Below are 12258 nucleotides of genomic sequence, written 5' to 3'. Positions count from 1 at the left end.
GTTCATGGGAAAAATCGGCTGGACTCCTTTAATTTATGTGATCTCCACAAAAAAGGTGTTTGGAGAAAGGCAATCAGCAGCCTTTTCCTTAATTGCAAGTCAAAGTGCATGCTTCTCCATTAATTACCGTCCATTAAATAAGCACATGGAAAAAAAACACCAGCAGCTCCTGCACATTAAATTGTTCTTTAAATTCGGCTGGACTAGAATTCAACAACAAGACACATTAATATTTTGCAGCAGCCTCCTCTTTAATGCATTCCATGCATGCTTTCTTCAGCAGCTCATTAAATGGACGTCCCTTGCATGTGGAACAGCCCCTTTAATACCTGTCTTTGCTGCACATTAAATCCAGCCAGCATGCCTCCTTTAATGCCGCCCAAGGGAGTGTACCTGCAGACAACAATTAAATTCGGTCATTGCATATTAATGTCTGCTCATTAAAATCAACATCTAAGACAAATTAAATCCTGCACATTAATTCGGCTAGAACATATTAAATTTATGTAATAGCTTAAGGCACATTAAACATTTGCAATAATTTAAACATATTAATACTTAAATTAAGATGTCCAGATTTTAAACATATTAAAGTAACTTAATTTATTTGAGCTGTCATTTAACTAATTAACTAACTTCATAAATTTATTCCAGAAATTTTTTAGAAACGCATAAAATAAAAGATGGAAACGAGCTCATTGAGTTGGAAACAAGCTGAATTGAGCTCAACAAGCTGGAAGCATATTAGTTCAGCTTGCAAAGAATTGCAAGCAGCGCGAAGGGTACGAATCCAAGAACGAGCTCGGGGCGTGGTCGTATCACATAGACAAGTCTAGTTCGCACTATTTGCACCAATTGAAAGCTTTCATTCTGTAACACACCAAAATTCTTATTCTTAAATTGTTAAATTGTGTCAAGTAAAATCATTTGTTCCAATGGATAGGTGTTTTGTTTATGTGTCTGAGGTCCTGTATTCAAATATTTTCCCTTAAATTTTTATTACTTTTGTCCCAACCTCTAACCTAGAAGAGTTGGCTTATTTTAAATTTTAAGTGTTGATTGAAAAAAATGAGTTTGCTGGTTTAATGGTAAGGCTTTAATTTAATCAAAGTTATTCTGTTCAAATCTTGAGTGTGCAAAACAAAATTCTTATTGTTTTTCTCTGTCTGTGTTGCCAAAGGGGGTAGAAGTTGGGTTGAATTTGAATTCTGGGGAAAATTTGGTAAGAATAACTAACTAGATTTAGTGGGGATATGGGTAGTTTTTCTAAAATTATTTTTTTTTGAAAAATTTCCCAAAAGCCTCCCTCTCTTATCGCCTTATTTTCCCACTTCCAAATTTTCTCATTTTCTTATTTTCTTTCCCAATTTTTACTCTCTATTTTGGTTTCCCTTAAATTTTTATTACTTTTGTCCCAACCTCTAACTTAGAAGAGTCGACTTATTTTAAATTCTGAGTGTTTATTGACAAAAATGAATTTGTTGGTTCAGTAGTAAGGCTTTAATTTACTCAAAGGTATTGTGTTCAAATCTTGAGCGTGCAAAACAAAATTCTTATTGTTTTTCTCTGTCTGTGTCGCCAAAGGGGATACAAGTTGTGTTGAATTTGAATTTTAAGGGAAATCTGGTAAGAATAACTAACTAGATTTAGTGGGGATATGGGTAGTTTTTCTAAAATTCTTTTTTGAAAATTTTCCCAAAAGTCTCCTTCTCTTACCGTCTTATTTTCCCACTTCCAAGTTTTCTCGTTTTCTTCTTTCCTTTCCCAATTTTTACTCTCTATTTTGGTCTTCACGTTAGCAACTTTTGGCTCTCTTGCTTTCCATTCTAGTTTTTTTTTCCATTCTTCCTTCTTTCTGCTACTGATTTGATTTGTATCAACATTCATGCCTGGATTTTCGTTGTTCGTCATGTGTGGTAAGGGAAAATAGATTTAGTGATTGGATTTTCTTAATGTGATCTTTGTGTATTCGTTTGCTTCTTGAGAATATTATTTTTTGGTTTGACTTAGTCCGAGACATTTAATCAGTTATGTTATGTGATTTTGTTTAAGTGAGAATCAAGAGGCACACTTTCTTTCAGCTTCGTGAATGCGTTTAAATCTCTGCCGCTAAGGCTAATCTACAAAATTAGTAACTCCAAACTTAGAACGAGACTAAATTAGATTGGATTTGCATTAACGAAGTTTCAGATCCAAATCGACAAGTAACTTACACTGTTTTTCTTCGTAACGAGTGTGCAATCTGTAGAAAATTGATCAATATTTAGAGAAATAAAACAAAGAAAATGATAAAGAATATAGTGAAAAGAGAAATAATTTTTATGGAAGAAAGAAAACACCCTTTCTAATAAATTTTTATTTCACTCACACTTAAAAATTCTTCATCACATACAACTCTTTATATAGGAGTTGTAAGTGACTATTCATCTACATAAGGAGTTGAACTTAAATGCTATAGGAGTTGTAACTATTCATGTGTATAACTTTTTATATTCAAGTCTCTTCACTCTTCATATTCAAGTCTCTTCACTCTTCATATTGAAGTCTCTTCACTCTTCATATTCAAGTCTCTTCACATTTCTAACTTTTCATAATTTATTTGTGCAAGATTAATTTAATTATGTGCCAACAATGCCTCCCTTAAATTAAACTTGCTTCGAACTCCAAACCTTTCAACATTTTTCTTAAAGACTTGTCCACTTAGCGGCTTTGTGAAGATATCAGCCATCTGATCTTCTGTCTTGCAATATTTAACTTGAATATCACCATTATTCACTAGTTCCCTCAAGAAGTGATACCGAATGCGAATGTGTTTTGTCCTTCTATGAAGAACTGGATCTTTTGTGACCGAAATAGTAGAACTATTGTCACAAAACAAAATCGTTGACTTGCTCTGCTTTTGCTTAAGACTCTTCAAAATTCCACGTAACCAAATCAATTGACATCCTGCATAAGATGCAGCGATATATTCAACTTCTGTAGTCGAAAGCGCCACAACTGATTGCTTCTTTGAGCTCCATGAAACTGCACCACTACCAAGGTGAAAAACATAACCAGAAGTGCTTCTGTTATCATCAATGCTTCCTGCTAAATCACTATCCGTATAACCAATGAGATCAACTAATGTATTAGCTTTATAGAAAATTCCATAATTAATGGTTCCCTTCACATATCTCAATATTCTTTTGGCAGCCTCCCAGTGATTGAAGTAAGGTTTCTCCATGAATCTACTCACCAAGCTAACAACATACACGATGTCAGGCCTTGTCGAAGTCAGATACATCAACTTCCCAACCAAACTTCTGAATATGGTGGAATTGATAAGCTTTCCTTCACCCTCTTTAGATAACTTCAGACTTGTAATGCATAGAGTAGAGACTGGATTCGCATATTCCATCATGAACTTTTTTAGAACTTCCTTTGCGTAGCTCTCTTGTGAAATAAAAATTTCTTTCTCGGATTGATGAACTTCAATGCCAAGAAAATGATGAAGTTCTCCCAAATCTGTCATCTTAAATTCTGCCATCATTAAGTGCTAAAATTCTTTCAACATCTTCACATTATTTCCTATGAAAATAAGATCATCAACGTAGAGACTTACAACCATGAATCTTCCTTGAGAATTACCTTTGATGTAGAGAGTATGCTCATATGGAGATTTCTGGAATCCACACTTCTGAAAATAAGAATCGATGTGGCTGTACCAAGCTCGGGGTGATTGCTTCAATCCATACAAAGCTTTCTTCAACTTGTAAACTTTTTCTTCTTCTCATTTTTTGACAAACCCTGGTGGTTGATCAACATAGACTTCTTCTTTGAGAACATCATTCAAAAACGTAGATTTTACGTCCATTTGGAACATTTTCCAATTGTTTTGGGCAGCAAGAGAAATAAGTAACCGAATTGTCTCCAGTCTTGAAACTGGAGCAAATACCTCTGTAAAATCTTCTCATTCCTTTTGCTTGTATCCTTTTGCAACCAGTCTTGCCTTGTACTTGTTGATAGAGCCATTCGGATTCATCTTTGTCTTGTACACCCATTTGACTCCAATTGAATTCTTGTGCAGCGGCAAATCTGTGAGCTCCCATTTATCATTGTTTTCAATTGAGCAAGTCTCTTCTTTCATGGCTTTCCTTCATATTTCTTCTTGATATGCATCATCAAAAGAAATTGAATCTTCTCCTGCAAAGAAGGCAAAGAATACAACATCATTTTACACAACTTCATCAGTTACATTATATAACTCTTGGATGCTTCTCGTTTTTCGGATCGGGCTGGATGAAGAAGAATTTGATGAAGAACTTGGGGAAGCAGGAGGATTTCCTACTTGAGTATCATCTTCAACATTCTCAATTACTGCCTCTTCTTCTTCTTCAAGTTCAAAAGGAAAAATTGGTAAATTTTCCTTTTCAACTTCCATATCTTCAAACATGAAATTTTCATCAAACCGAACATCTCGGCTTATCACAATCTTCTTTGTCACCAGATTGTACAACTTGTATGCCTTACTTCTTTCACTATAGCCAATGAAAATGCATTTCTCTGACTTGTCATCCAACTTGCTTCTCATTGCATCTGGAATATGAGAGTAAGCAACACTCCCAAATACTCTAAGATGACGAACACTAGGCTTTGTACCATACTACGCCTCATGTGGTGTGCAATTCTCCAAGCTTCTTGTCAGTGATCTGTTTATAAGATAAACTGCACAAGAAACAACTTCAGCCCAAAATCTTCTTGATAACCTCTTCTTATTAAGAAGACATCTAGCCATTTCCATAATTGTTCTGTTCTTTCTTTCACATACACCATTTTGCTGAGGTGTATGGCGGACTGTCATTTCATGCCGGATGCCACTATCTCGGCAATATTTCTCAAATTCTTTTGAAAAATATTCACCTCCATGCTCTGTTCGCAAGGTGTTAATTTTCAGCCCAGTAAAGTTCTCCACTTCTGCCTTGAAATCTTGGAATCTCTGAAAAGCCTCTGATTTTTCTTTGACATAATAAACCCATAACTTTCTTGAGTAATCATCAATGAAAGAGATAAAGTAACGATTACCTCTCAAAGATGAAACTGTCATTGGACCACAAAGATCCGAATGAATAAGTTGCAATGGTCTTTTTGCTTTCCATGAGGATTGAGAAGGAAAAGCAATTTTGTGTTGCTTTCCAAGCTGACATGCTTCACAAACATCATCAAGCCGATCGGTTTATGGTAAACCTTTGACCATCATCTTCATTGAAAGCATCTCCAAATTTCCATAGTTCAAATGTCCATATCTATCATGCCATAACTTTGAAACTCCTTTATGAGCACCAATAAAGCAAGACATATTCTGATTTTGAAGGGTGAGAGAAAAAGATTATTTGATGCCACTCCAACTTTAGCAACAACCTGATTTTTCTTTTACAAATAGCAAGCCATGTCACGAAAATGAATATCATACCTCTTCTTCAAGAGATGCCCAACGCTAAGCAGATTATTTTTAAGACCAGGAACAAAATAAACTTCAGACATTTTCTCTACCCTTCCTTGCTTTGTTTTGAACTCCAACTCACCAACACCGCTAACTTTGTAAGCTTTGCCATCTCCTACTTTTACTTCTCCACAATCAGATTCAAAGAACTTCGAAAATAAATTTTTGTTACCTGTCATATGCTTGCTAGCACCACTGTCTATGTACTAGACATCATCAATCTCTCCACCATGAGATACGAGTAAAAAGTTTCTTACTTTTGCTGTTGATTATTTTGTACTATATTAGTTTCATTTTTCTCTTCTTTCTTGTACCAACATTCACTTGCCAAATGATCAGGTTTGCGACAATGATAACATTCAAAATAGCCACGACCTCTTCCTCTTTGATTTCCACGTCCACGTCTTCTTTGTGATCCTCTAAAATTTTGACTTTGGTTGCTTCTTTCCATCCATTCTCTGTGCTTGCATCTTCACCTCTTTCACGAGCATTTGAGCTTCTTCCTCTAAAATTTCTACCTCTTCCACGACCACGATCTCTCCATCTTTGATTTTTAAAATCTCCCTTCTTCTCATTTAGAGACAACTTTGACTGGAGTGCTTGATCTAGATCTACTTCTTTCTTCTTCTTGTTTAATCTTTTTTCATGGCTTGCAACGAACCTATGAGTTCATCAATAGTAATGGTACTCAAGTCCTTTGATTCTTCAATGGCTACCACAATGTAGTTAAATCTGGAATCCAAAGAACGGAGAATTTTTTCAACACCACAAATATCATCCATAGTTTCACCATTTCTTTTAAATTGGTTGACTATGGACAAAACCCGTGAACAGTAATCAGAAACTGATTCCGACTTTGTTTTTTGCAATCTTTCAAACTCCCCTCGAAGAGTTTGCAACCAAACTCTTTTCACCTTTTCATCCCCTTTGAATGAATTTTGTAAAAACTCCCATGCTTGTTTTGTCATAGTGGCACAAGCTATTTTTTCCCAAGCCGCTTCATATGATTGAACTCCTTGATATATCCAAAATAAGGCTCGCTGATTTTTCTTCTTTGATCTTTTTAGACTCTCTTTTTGAACTTGTGTTAATCCTTCCTCCTCTTCAGCCTCAACTTCATTATAACCTTTTTCAACAATCTCCCAAACTTCTAGAGATCCAAGAAGAGCCTTCATTTGGATATTCCATTTGCCATAATTTTCTTTGGTTAATTGGGGAACGAAAGAAAGAGGAATAGAATTGTTCATTTCGATCGAACAAGGCTCTGATACCAATTTGTAGAAAATTGATATATATTTAGAGAAATAAAACAAAGAAAATGATAAAGAATATAATGAAAAGAGAAATAATTTTTATGGAAGAAAGAAAACACCCTTTCTAATAAATTTTTATTTCACTCACACTTAAAAATTCTTCATCACATACAACTCTTTATATAGGAGTTGTAAGTGACTATTCATCTACATAAGGAGTTATGACTATTCATTTACATAACTTAAATGTTATAGGAGTTGTAACTATTCATGTGTATAACTTTTTATCTTCAAGTCTCTTCACTCTTCATATTCAAGTCTCTTCACATTTCTAACTTTTCATAATTTATTTGTGCAAGATTAATTTAATTATGTGCCAACACAATCAAGACTCGTCGTCACTACTGGTTTGGGGCATTAGAATCAGTACCTAAGACCAAAATATCATAAAAAACCAATAAGTAAATGACCAGAAATGGCTACAGAGTTTTCAACCAAAGAAACACAAGTTAATGAAACATTAATGATATTAGGTTTCACACTTACGCTTTCTCAATACTAGATCTAAGTTAACAATCCAAAAGAGATTGAATGCACTATTGTTTAGCAATATTTGTGGTTGCTCTAACATAGAATAAATTATGGATAAATGTGTTTAAAAGTGCAGAAAATGAAAGGAAACGACAGCCCAAAAATGGTGAACAAAGGGGCTATAACCACTCTCAACGGCAGAAACAATAGTGGTTGTTTTGGGCAGTTCAAAAGGGATGATTAAAGGTTGCAAAGAGGTTGTTTTGAATAGAAAAAGGAACACAAAACCTAGCTAGCAAAATAGCATCAACAAAACAACAGAAAAAGAAGATAAGAAAGGGAGCAATCGACACCACACAAGAAGGAGAAGAGGCAATAAAAAGAGAAGTGCAAGGCTAGGGTTTGGGCGGCACAAAATGGAGAAAGAAAAAAGAAAAATGAGAGAAGAATAGAGAGAAAGAAGGCTTGGACAACTACAACAAAAGAAAAAAATGAATAAAGGCTGAATAGAAAATAAAAAAATTGACTTTTAAATCTAGGTTAACTAGGTGGGACGACACAAAAATAGGAAGGGAGCAAAATTGCAACAATTTTAATCAATTTGCAAGGGAAGGGATTCAAACTCTAGTCTCTAAGCCAATTACACTGTCTCCTTATCTTCTCTTAGCTATTAAGCTAATGGCTCATTCTTGTCATAATTTTACGAATTTAAAATTAAGAGTTTTAGATGTTACAGTTATAGGGTTTGTTTGCACGATCGTGTGGCTCCAACCCTACACGGCATTAGGCTATTATATGACTTGCCCACACAACCATGTCTCCACCCCACACAGCCTCAACCTTCCACGTGGTCAGGGGAGATGGCCATGTGACCCATGTTTGCAGAATTTTTCTTTTTTCTTTTTGTTTCAAATTGATCCATGTTTAATACCAGATTGATTTAAGTTTTTGTAAGCTCAATATAAACCCGAATTCGGTTGTAATGCTTGTTATACTTGATTATATGTGATGTATTTATATGCAATTGAAATTTTGAATTATAATTGCATGTAAATGATTCGTATTTGTCTGTAGCATTCTATTACTCAAGTTCGACGTCCGGACTAGGTAAAGAGTGTTACAGCTTGTATACCGTTTACACGGTGTCGCTCTAAAGAGCCTGTAGATCATTTCACGATGTAGCCAAACTTCCTCAAATCCCTTTTCAATTTGTCCATTCCTCCATTATGCCAAATTTTTTTATCTTCAACTAACTTGCCAAAGTAACTCCCTCTGTACTCTGCATTTTATAAACATACATTTCACACATAATATTACACTTTTTACTCTAACATGTAGTACACCACATATCAATACATCAATACACAACCACATATTGTATCCAGAGAACATACTCACAATCATTCATATATTTCCACAGAGTTATACATGCATAGCTTACTCATTCGTTGTAATCATATACAACCATGGAATTCAAACTAAACTCAAAGTAGACATACGAGCAAAACATTCAAGCAGCACAACAACAAGCAAACATCAAAATGGGGTATAAAAACTCACATGCTATCCTTCATCCTCGCTAGCTTAGCTTGTCCGAATGTCAGTGCTTCCTTCGTCCTAGTAGCTAAGCATGACAACCAAATATAATGATTAAATCGGAGGCATTCAAGCTTTATATCCCCAAATCCAGTTTTATGCAAAAATTTTGAAAGATTTCATAAACCCTAACTCCTCTTTTCTTCAATTTCACGAATATAGTAAGATTAAGAAGCTTACCAGTTCACCGGATTCACTACATTCCAAACTTAAACCTCACGATCACTGCCCCATGCATGACATTCCTTAACTTTCTCTTCTTCAGAGCAACCAAAGAAGATAATGCAGAAAAGAAGAAAAATAATAGAAATGAGGAGAACTATGCCTCTAGAATAGTCCTTCTTACACGTATATATAACCTTCCACACACAGATATCAAAGTCCCACATAACCGTTCGTCAATAATCATTCTACCTCCCACTAAGGAACCAGTCGGTTCCAACTTAACTAAAACAGAATTAAGATCCAACTATTTACCATTCAGCCAATAAAATTTTCAGATTTTTTAGTAGAGTCCGTCGAATGTACAAATTCTTGCAATTAACTCCCGATCCTTCTTAATTTCGGACTTTAATAGGAACTGGGTGTGACAAATTTAGTCCCTAATGCTACAAAATTATCTAACAAGTTTAACTTGCTTCTAATTTAGTCATTATCATAATCTAAGCTTGGTAACTATCAATTTATTCAAATCGAACTCAAAATCATTAATTTTACTATAATGGAAACTTGCTAAATATTAACTAATTGAATAAATTGATATATGGGCTAGCTAATTCAAGCTATCATGATCAAGAATCTATAAAAAATTCAAAGAAATTGCTAGATTACCTTCACAAATTGATAGACAAAAGTTTGGTTGAAAGCTTTGAATTTCTATTTTAATGGCTTCAACTTGGGAAGGAAGATGACAATTTCATCTTTTCATCCATTAACTTGACTATTTATAGATTGATTAACACTTAATTAATCATGATTAGTTAATTGTTTAAGGTTTATTTATTTACTTAATTATAAGATTAAGATTTAGTGGAAACCATCATCGCCCTCTACTATCACATATTTAAAATTAGTTAAATAACCATTTTAATCCTTTGGATAATTGCTAACTAGTTTCCCAAACATTTTCTAAATTAAAGTTCAATAACTATTGAACTTTTACAATTTAGTCTTGAAGCTTCAATTAACTATTATCTCGGTTAAATTACTTAACCAATCTTTAATATATTTTCATATTACTTCGTAAATATTTCTATTTTACTTTTACGGGCTCAGTTTATAGAAATAAGATCTCAAAACCAAATTTTTTGACATCACCTAAAAATTGGATCGTTACAGTCTTTATCTATATAAGTTTTTTTAATTATTTATTAAAATGTAATCCAACTTGTTAGTTATTCTAAATAAGGATAATTCTTATTTTAATTATCTTAAAATTATTTTTTATTAATTTAATCATTGTCATTAAAAAATTGATCAAACTTGTCACTCTACCCTTAAATCCATCTATTCTACCGGTAGGTTTTTTTGTTTTTTGTTTTTACTTTTTTCTTGTATTTTATTCATTATTCTTTTTTTTTCATTTGATTCATTACGCTACTCTTTCTTAACTGCCACATTCTGGTAGCACCATTAGTCAGAAAAATCACCAAGTAGTCCATCTTTCCTTTCTCTTTCGATTTAAAAATTCAAATATTCTTGAAACCCGCAAGAAAACCACGATAATATTGAGTCAGATTCAAACTTATCTTGTCCCGATCTACTACCTTCGTCGTTAGATCGCCTAGGGTACTTAATATATGGTTCTCCTTGACCGAATAGATCCTGTCACCGTTCAAATTGTCTAATGGAATTCCAGAGCTTAAAACCCAAATTCAAATAGAGATAAGTCCCCTTCTCTTTATTTTTTTTTCAATCTCTTTTCCTCCTTTTATGAATATTGGTTTTTCTCTTCTTTGTTTGCAGGTTTGGATTAGCTTCTTCAAAACAGTAAGGAGCAACTCTTTTTTTTTTTTACTTGTGTTTTTTATATTTTGGTTGGATCTTTTGTGTTGTTTTTTTTTTTGTATCATTCATTGTTTATGGTTTGTTCTGGTCTTTTAGTATGGTGATTAAAGTAGTGGGTGCTTTTAGGTTCAATGGCTAATGAGGTGGAGGTGGAAGCAGCAATGGTGACGGTGAAAGTGTTGGATGATGAAGGAGATGTTGTGTGGGAGATGGTAGTATTAGACAGTGATTGGGGTTTTGAGTGGCTAAGGGTTGTGTCAAATATGACAATGGTGATGAGGGATTTAGAGTGGAGAGAAGGGATAAGAAAGGGGGTTGTGTGAGCTTGTTGATGGTGGTTTAGACAGTGAATGGCGGGAAAGGTGAACAGTGATAGAGAGGAAAAAAATGAACAAAAAGAAAAATAAAGAGAAAAAGAAGAATGAACAAAAAAATGAACAGTGTTTTGGATGGAAGTTCCGAATTTGTTTTTTTTTGAAAATTCTCTAGAAATTAAAACTTCCCTCAACCATGCATGCAAGTTTGATTTGGGAAGGAGGTATTTTTGACAGAAAAAAGAGAGTTATTACAAGTGACATCAAAATGTTCTGACCTAAGATATTTTTGAAGATTCATCAAAATGCCCCTTGAAATTTTTCTTTCATATTTTCTAATTTATTTTTTTGTGAAATTTCTAAAAAAAATCATAGATCTACAAGAACAGATTATGGGTTCCTTATCCATTTTGATCATCCTCCTTTCTAATTTTAGATATTTAAATCTCTATATAATAGCTTAACCCAAAATTAAGATAGAAATGCTCTCTTTTTTTTTTAAGTTGTTGATGTAAATTTTGAGATTTTTCTTATTTTTTTTAGTAAAAAAAATCTAATCATATTATTCTTAGAACCGTTGGAGATCATCTGTATTATTGTTAAATTCAATTTGACACAAAATTGATGAAAAAGAAGAACAGTAAAAAAATGATAGACATAATTGGAAATGAAAAAATCGCTATTACTTGTGTTGCTAAATTGTCTATTCTTACCCTTATCGACCGAATATGAATTTAGTAAATTTGTTGAATAAATAAGGAATGGTATTCCATGGAATGGCTCGTTCAGTTAACCAAACTAGTGTTTTACTGTTCATTAAAGAATAAGAAGGAAATGGAATAGTGATTCCCTCCAACCAAACGTGTTATTAATGATGGAAGAGATGATTTAACTGTAGTGATTAATTTAGAGAAAAAAAAGAAATAAAAATAGGAAAAGGAAAGAAATAAAAGGAAGGAACTAAAAAATAGACTTTTAATGAAAGAAGAGATAATTTAATGGCATTGTAATCAATTTGATCAATTATTTTAGCAGTAGTAACTAAATTAAAAAATAAATGTGATCAAAATAAAAATAA

The 12258-nt window shown here is 33.5% G+C and overlaps 1 long non-coding RNA gene across 1 annotated transcript; it reads left to right on the top strand.

Moving 5' to 3' along the window:
* Positions 1–10437: 10437 nt before the first annotated feature.
* Positions 10438–11306, top strand: LOC107915122 (uncharacterized). Its single transcript, XR_001689202.2, has 2 exons — positions 10438–10848; positions 10993–11306. It is a non-coding gene; the product is annotated as an uncharacterized lncRNA (long non-coding RNA).
* Positions 11307–12258: the final 952 nt, after the last annotated feature.

The sequence above is a fragment of the Gossypium hirsutum genome, chromosome D10 (assembly GCF_007990345.1).
Source record: "Gossypium hirsutum isolate 1008001.06 chromosome D10, Gossypium_hirsutum_v2.1, whole genome shotgun sequence".
Lineage (NCBI taxonomy): Eukaryota > Viridiplantae > Streptophyta > Magnoliopsida > Malvales > Malvaceae > Gossypium > Gossypium hirsutum.
Note: the sequence above shows the minus strand (reverse complement) of the source record. Positions and strands in the feature narration are given on the sequence as shown.